Below are 9353 nucleotides of genomic sequence, written 5' to 3' on the forward strand. Positions count from 1 at the left end.
CGTAGGAGATAGGGGCAGACTGATCTTTGAGTTTGAAGGCAGCCTGATCTAAATAATCATTTCTAGGACACCCAGGGGAATATAGATAAGTCATTTTCAAAACATCAAACAAACAAACAAATAGGTAAATAAATACATGTACAAATAAACAACGGGAAAACAAAAATAAGATGGGGTCATCCTTCATTCAGCTAATAGATGTCACAAGAAGAAAGCCAAATGCTTGTACTCATCACTCAAGCTTGTGTATAAGGACACAGATGCTGTTTTATTGGGCTCAAATACCATGAATGTTTTTTCCAAGATCTCTAGTACCAGGCATTATTTGATACAACCATTACTCTTGCTATTGCTATCACTGCTACAGCTGTACCACAGTGTCAGTAAGTATGATTTGTAGACCGCGGGGAGGGTAAAAATTTTACTATTTTGCCACACCATCTTCTGTTATGGGAATTTGCATCACAATGCTTAGTATTTTTTTCCTCAGAAAGACCGCAAATATGAATGCCATAGTTGCAGGTATCTAGTATGTAAGGGGCCTGAGAAAAGTCCTTCAGTGAATTCAAAGGGAATACCAGAATGGCCAGGAGATGGTTATTTAGCAGCATGTCCACACTGGGGATGGTGAGGAACATTTTTGGCATGGGTGACTACTAGCCACAATGAAACAGCCAAGCCAATCTAACAAAATCAACAGTGGGAAAATCACTGGCAGCCCATGTAACTAACTCAAGCCTTCAGGAAATACCCTTAATGGAGGTTAACAGTTCTTATTAGGTATTTCAAATAACTTGACAATGAATTCCATAGTGTAAAGCGGACATTAAAATCTAGAATATAATTAGTTGAGAGACAATCCAAAAGAGGAAAAAATATATTCACAGTTGTCAAATTGATTCATGAATACTGGTCAGACATTGTGTACTAGAAATGTGGCTAACTGCGCATAGAGAAAATGAAACAAGTGGCGTTAGCCGAGACTTTCCATAGGTGAAGTGTAGAAGAAAACACTGTTTGCAGGTTTTAGAACAAAGAAGTCAGTAACAGTGAAGATACTAAAGATATTAAAGCCTGCTGGAAACAACATTAAAGTAAGAAAGCTAATTCAGAAACTGTACTGAAAAAGGTTGTTTTTAAAGGACAAATAAGACTATCACATCTCACATGCCTAGTTATTGCAAAGCAAGTTTCTTCATGTGTCCTGCACAGTGTTTTAAATACATTTTGATTTTTTCAGCACTTATCATCTCAAGTATTAGTTGGTTATCCAAGTATCTGTCACCTTCCCTAGCAATATACTCTCTACTCTTGAACACAGCATTTCATGTACCTTGAGCTACTTTATCTTAGGTAAATTTTTCTTAAAGCAAGCTATAGTCTACCTTCCCCACTCTAGCCTCTGTTTGTAGATACCCCCTCTCTCCATATTTGACATGCTTTATTGCAATGATGTGTTTCCATTTTAATGTGTTTTGGAGAAGATAAGACAAACTCTGTGAACTAATTTGATCACATTCCCATGTACAAGAGTATATTGTTGTCCAGATTGATCTATCTGGGCTACAGATCCATCCAAATCTTAGTTTAAAAAACATCCACTTTGCAATATCATGTTGGCATATGCTGTCAACCCTCATTTGGATATATTACTGATGATTTTCTACTAGAATTTTTTTTACTATATTTCACACATTAAATCCTAGTCAGTAATGGCTAAATTTGTCTTTTGATTAATCGTTTCCTTTAGAAGCCATGAAAACTTCTTTGCACTCTTATCCACATACAGAACAGGGTATCACCAGTATATATAGGATTTCCACTATAATCACAAGATAGAGGAGTTTAAAAGCAAAGGGGTAAATAGGAAGGATTTGAGCAAGAAAAGGGAAGGAATAAATAATGAAATTACAGTATAATATAAAATAAATATTTATATTTTATTTTGAAAACATTTGCAAAATCACTCTTAATTCAGAAAATGTGTAATTTCCTCAAGGTAAAATGGTGTTCAGAGTAAATCTCCCAAGTTGGATTCTCTGGTCTGGGTTAAAATATTCATATCTATTAAATGCTCCCAAATGAAACTTAGCCAGTGAGTTTTAATTAATTTAGTTTTAAGTAAACTAATGTTTATTGTTTTAGCTATAGGCTGTTTCCTGGGGGAAAATCAAATACTTATTTGGAAGAAATACTGAAAAACATTTTTTTTCTTTCTAATGAAGAGCAAGAGGTTTGGCTTGATGGAGGCCATGAAAATTTTAGTGGAATCACAAAGACTTTCTTGAAACTTTCCTAAGAACATTTTTATACTCAGTCTGCACAACAATATTATTTTTTAAATAGAGATGAAGTTTTTATACTAGATATCCTAGGAAGAACTACAGAACTTTCCAATTGTGAACTGTGTGTACAGGGGGAGAAATGAAAGAATTAATTAAACAGATCACTAATAGGAAGCCGTGGGGAGCTATTTCCAAGTAAAGACAATAGAACACAGGTAGTGTTATATAGGGTGGGATGGGAAGGCAGGGTAGAGGAGGGTCTCTGGAGAGGAATAACTGACACTAAAGACCTTTGAAAATACAATACAGAAATCCACTAGTGTTGATATTTCTTAAATACTTGCATATATTTGGGGTCTAAATAGGGCTATCCTATGACAGGGTACAATTCCTCTTCAGACACCATAGGCTATGAAATAAAAATCTGAAACCCAGGTATGGATTCTGTGTTTTTAAGATGTTAGACTGTGGAGGAATGCCTTGAATGGATGTAACAACTGTCAATAAAACACTGTTTAGCCAACCAGCTGGGCAGAAGAACAGGGAGTGGAAGGCAGGACTTCCTGGAGAGGGGAGGACCAGGAAGTTGACAGGTAAGAGTTGAAGGTTGACAGTGAAAGAGAGAATTGGAGCAGAGAAACTGCCCAAGAAATACCAGATTGGCAAGGGCTTGGGATATATACGTAGATTATGAGGATTAGAGTAGTTTATTTCAGTTTATTGTTAGGTTAGTAGCAGTTTAGATTCTGCCCAGCCTAGTGTTGGCAGCTTTGAATTATGTCTCAGTCTCTTTGTGTCAGTTATTGGCTTCCTAGGCCGAACAGATACAATTTATTGTAACACTGGTCAGTGGGATTCCACAGACAACACTCCTCAAACATTACAGGATATGGCTATTGTTCTCTGTTAATCCCCAGTAGAGAAATTAAACTGGTATTGATATAGCTTTGTCCCTACTGGTTAGCTTTTAAAATGCCATAAGATTGTGTTTATGACATTAAGGAGCAAAAAGCATTCAATAATCATTTTACCCAGATGTGAACCCTGAGAGCTACAATAATGTCTTTCCAGTAAGATATGCCCAGTGGTCCAATTGTACTAGCAATGTTATGAGAGTAACCAACTATTTTCTAATTGAACTTAAAATTTTCTCCTGAAGAAAGAATGCATGTTTGATATTAACTGGTTAAGTCATCCATCCTAGGGAAAAACCCAGATCTATTTTTCTCCCCTGCTAAATGGACACAGTGTCAAATTGCCTGGTAAACTTTTATCCTATACTCTTAGATTAGTGTACCTCTCATCCTCACTGAAGCCTCTCTTTTTTAAAATTTTATTAATTTATTCATATTACATCTCAATGGTTACCCCTTCCCTTGTATCCTCCCATTCCTCCCCCCCTCCCATTTTCTCCTCACTCCACTCCCCTATGACTGTTCCTGAGGGGGATTTCCTCCCCCTGTATATGCTCATAGAGTATCAAGTCTCTTCTTGGCAGCCTGCTATCCTTCCTCTGAGTGCCACCAGGTCTCCCCATTCAGGGGACATGGTCAAATATGCGGCACCAGAGTACATGTGAAAGTCAGTCCTCACTCTCCACTCAACTGTGGAGAATGTCCTGTCCATTGGCTAGATCTGGGTAAGGTTTTTTTTTTTTTTTTTTTTTTTTTTTTTGTGGTACATGATGACTCTTACAAAGACTCACAGCTATTCAACTTGCAGAAAATATGAGAGCATGGAGTTCTTTGTTCTACACCAGGCATTTTATCTATGTATCTATGTATTATCTATCTATCTATCATCTTTGTCTATCTATCTATCTATCTATCTATCTATCTATCTATCTATCTATCTAATCTACATAGTTATATCTATATCTATCTATCTATCTATCTATATCTCTCCATATATATATAATATCTCCTCCCCTGATGCTCAGAGATCATCAAGGAAGAGGAAGCATAATCATCTAAGAGCCAAGGGTATGGTGGCTGAATTGTAACACTGTTTGCTCCATGAGAACTAGCTATTGTGCACACCAACCCACAGCAATTGTGACTACATGAATAAGACCTGCAGAAGATCAAGCCACCCCAGATTCCCGCATGAATGGATGAAATGCCTATAAAATCTGATCCTAGGTTGTAGTGCTACTGGCAACAGATTATTGCCAGGAGAGAGAGAGTGACTTTAATTCAGGGAAACAACTCTAGAAAAGCTAACTATGCTCAAGCAGCTGGTCCTATGTCTATGTACATAGAGGCAGGACTAAATTGATCCAGCCAGTTAAAATACAACAATGGATCGCATGAAGTTGGAAGGAAAATGTATTGGGAAGATAGGGAGGAACTAGATGGGAAAAATGTAGATTTGGTAAAATACATTATATGCATGTATAAAATTCTCAATTAAAGTGTAACAAAACTTACTGCTTAGTAGAGTAGCATAGATGACCATTAGAATAAAATTGCTCCCTGTTCAGCAAGCATTTATATTAACTTGAGTGTCAGTACCTTGACAGAGGCTACAGAGGATGATAGTGACTATTTTTTCCATACAGTAGATTTTCTTCGACTGAAACCATTAAGGTGAACTTTGATTAAGTTTAAAGTAGGCATCATTTAGAATCAATTTATTTTGTAGGCAATTTTTACTGTATGATATTACTGTAAAGATACATAGATGCTGAAAATAAGAAACTTGATATTTTTTACCCTCTTTTGGGTATGGATTTTTACATAATAAATTAACTTGAACACTAAAGATGCACAGTGTTATTTCCATAGGGTCTGGTTTTGGAGAGCAGAGGTCACTTTGTAGCTCACTGATATTTCAGTTGCTTCTTGTATAAAATAAAAAAAAAAGGAATGTGTGTTCCCTAGCCATTTGCTCAGTTTTAAAAATCAGCTATTCCTTTGTCGCTGGAGATGATACACAAAGGCTCTCAGGGCAGTGAGTCAGCACAGTGATCTAGTCTCTGTAAGCTTTCAACTGTCAAATTCTAGTGATGCTTATGTTCACAGTCTCTGAGTTCCTACCTATTTTTGTTGCTGTAATAAGATATCATGACCAAAAAGAATTTATGGAAGCACTAGTTTACTTAGGCTTACAATTCCAGAGACAGAGTCCATTATAACATAGGAGGCATGGTAGGAGGTAAACAGAGGGAAAAGCTTGAACCCCTACAACCATAAACAGCATGCAGAGAGAAAATATTCAAGATGGGGCAAGGCTATAAACTCTCAAAGTCTGCTCCAGGGAAGTACTTCCCCCACCAAGCCCACATCTCTCACAGGTTTCATAAGTTTCCCAAACAGTGCCAGCAGCTCTGGATGAAGTGTTCTTGTACAAGAACCCAATGGGGAAATGTCCTTTTTTAATCACTGCATGGTCCCATTTCTAACACTTTCTCTAATGCATGATTTTAGGGAAGTTATCTACCTTGCCTATATTGCTACCTGCCCTAATGAAATGATAATAATCAAAGAACCTAAAATCCTATAAAACCATGGATAAATAGAATCTTCTCACACACTGTTAGAAAGACTAACGATTTGATATAATTATGACTGATGTGATTATAAGGATGTTTTCCAGGACTGATGGTGCAGTTCAGTGAAAATGCTCACCTATTGTGCTCAAGGGCCTAGATTCGATCTCCTGTACCACAAGAGGAAAAAAAAAAACCCTTTTATATGATGAATAATAAAAATGGTAACAATTATGTAACTAAACATTTACACTTATGGGAACCACTTGTCCTTTTTGTGTGTGTGTATGCTTGGCTAGCCCTCTACCTACATTCTACCTCCCAGCTGAGTCCTTTTCTACACTACTTGATTATGTGATATACTGAAAAATTATAAAATTAAGAGTAGAATTTAGGGGTGGTAGGTATTTTTGGTGAGGGGAGGCTGGTTATTTCTGTTTGTTTTATTTTTGCTAATTTGACTGATAGCGTATTTCCCCCCCCCCCCTTGCTTAACAGAAGTGTGGGTAAATACTAGATTAGCAATAGACTGATGCCTGAAAAAGTATGATTACCATCAATGTCTGTCTGGTACGAAGCCTATTGAGGACTGACAATAAGAGTGGATTCTATCCTGCATCCATAAAAACATTAGATAGTAGCAGGCTCTTTATTTTCCTACTTTGGTTGAAAAATTCTCATAGAATATTTCTTAATCATGCATCTCCAGTCAGTGTTCCAGTACTTAATGTCACAGAAAATTTTACTTTTCTTTTGACTTTTGTAGTCTAAATTAATGTAGAATATTCTGTAATTGCTGGAAAAGGTCTCTTGAATACCATTCCATGTAAATCCTACAACAGTACATTACCACAATTAAACAAGAGTGAGTTGGAGTTCTAATAAACAGTGTATATTAAGATGAATAATATGCATTACTGTGCAATTCCAGCCATCACTTTGACCTGGTAAAAAAGCCAAGGTCTTGAAATAACACAGGATAAAACTATAGATATGGAGGGATCATCATGAGAGTCAAAGATATTCACATCTCTTTTTCTTGTTGCTAAGTTATGGTTACTATGACAATCGTCACTCACAATACCTATCTGATTTTCACTACTAAGAGCCACATCCACATGCATTTAGAGTTTATCTCTAAAGCACTATTTCTTAGCATTTTCTCAATGCTCTTTCTAGTGGTTGGATTTTACAAAGACATGAATAAATACTTAGTGCTGATGGAATTTCCTATATTCTTAACTTAAATATTTATCTATAATATATGTAATATACATTAACTTTTATTATTTGGTTCTGCAAAACAGTAGTAGATGTTATTGGTTGGATATGAATTCACATGCATGCATGTATTATTAGTGATGCATGTTTTCTAAAACAATGCTCTGACTAGTCTTGGTAAAAGTTGAGAACAGTTGGAGGAAAATCACATAAAATAATACAAATCCAATTTAATTCAGAATATATTCCCTGACATTCAGAAAGCTGATTGTAACCATATTCGTAATAACTTGATACTGTGATTCCAGTATCTATTATACAAATTAGCATTTATATTTTTGTTACTTTAACCTCATTGCACTAAGCATAAATAACAAAATAGATACTAAGAATTAAATATCAGAACATACTGAATGCAAGAAATGTGACAAAATTTATTTTAAAATTTTAAATATCTTCAAATAGTTAAATAAAAACTTATTTTAACTTCTATTATTTTTTTAGAAAAAAATTGCCTAGTAGGACTGTAATTTGTACTAAAATTTAACATACAGAACAAACAATAATCTATTAATTCTGCTATTATAGTTAAGAGATTTCCCAAGATATTCAAATCTCTCCTATTTGATTTATTTATTATAAATTTTGGTGTGATTGGAGGGCCAGCCTCTGCCCTCAAAGTCTATAGTATCATAGAATCAATCTCTAAAATATTGATCATCCCAAATCAAGGACTGTATATTAGACACAGACTACAGAAAATATAAATGCAATTTGTCTGGTAGATCTGTCGAAAGGGACCTGAGATTGCTGGCGAAGAATGTACCTGTCTATAATTATCAGTGATGTATGTATAATATCTTCACCTCAGCAGATACTTGTACCCAGAGATGTGCTTCTGAAAATTCACACTAAGTGCACCTTGTGATCATTGTTTTTATTAACCATTTCCAACCACCTTGTTAGGTGGTAAGGATGATAAGGATTTCTTCAAAGTGGTGATGATAACTTGAGTCTGGACAGACTCACGTCCTTAATGACAGAGATGCACTGCTAATGACATGCATCATATCAAATGTGATACCTGTGAATAATGTTTTAGTCAGGAATTGAACATGAACATGTAACACTTTTCATCTCCTCTATGGAGATGATGAAAACATAAATATTCAAACTTTTTTAAGACAGAACATTTTTTGTTTGTGTAAGGTATTCTTAAGTACTTGTGTTCATGAGTAGATTTTGGAACAAAAATTATGTGTTTATAGATAGCCTCAAATAAACCTTATATATATTATAACAATGCTTATATGCTTGTACACAAAACAATAAACAAAACCATTCATGGAAATACACACTTGTATTCCCAGATACTTATCAGACTGAAGCAAGACAATTTCTTGCAGCCCCAGCCTCAAAGCCACCTTTGGCAAGATTTAAAGTCTGAAGTGTTCATGTGACATACACAGAAATACAGCACCCAACTGTAAAATGCAAACTAAAGTTTATGCCAAAGTAAAAGTCAGTATAGAGTTTTCCAGGTCACAATGACACTGAAAACATATGAAAAGTAGAATCAGCACATTTGCACTCTATTTGATGGTTTTCAAGAATGTGCAAGAAGTCAAATAGTGCCATTTGCTCTCAAGAGCATGTCAAAGTGCAGCTGATGCCATATAGTAAGCATCTGCTAGAATGAGAGCTCTTTGCACTTGTCAAGATTTGATGTATCACAAGTACGCTGAAATGGCCTGATTTCTGACAACTTCCACACAGACAACCACTGGGCTCCTCTTGGGCATTTGTTTAGACTGAGCTGGTTGGTTGATCTCTGCTGGACTTGATAACTTTTAAATCAACTGGAAGCTAGGTGGGGGCTGGATGATCAAGAATGACCTGACTCTAAGCCTGCACAGAGATATTCAGCCAGATCAAAAGGCTCTTTATATCCTTTGTTTCAGAACACCTGACTGCCTAGTTTTATTCCCATGTATCAATAACAGTAGTAGAACAGCCTTATGTATGCATGTTTGAAAGTCATTTTCTCAAGGTGGATTCTTCTATTATCACTAAAACAAACAGTTGCAATACTATGAAATATTTATTGAGCTTTTTATTTTTGTAATTGAAGCATCAAATATCAACCTAGACATTAATGTTCACTATTGGTGTTGGGCATAGAGGCTTGGAGGGGTCTTTAGTGACCTTTGGAAATGTGCCCTTGGCATGAAAATTGGGCTGTTCTTATTCTCCAGAGCATTTAACTCTTTCTGCGCTATTCATATGAACATATATTTCTCAACAAGTATACCTTTGCCTTGTCATTCAGGAGATTATAATGTCAATTCCATTTTGCC

This window comes from Acomys russatus, chromosome 7, assembly GCF_903995435.1.
Source record: "Acomys russatus chromosome 7, mAcoRus1.1, whole genome shotgun sequence".
Classification (NCBI taxonomy): Eukaryota; Metazoa; Chordata; class Mammalia; order Rodentia; family Muridae; genus Acomys; species Acomys russatus.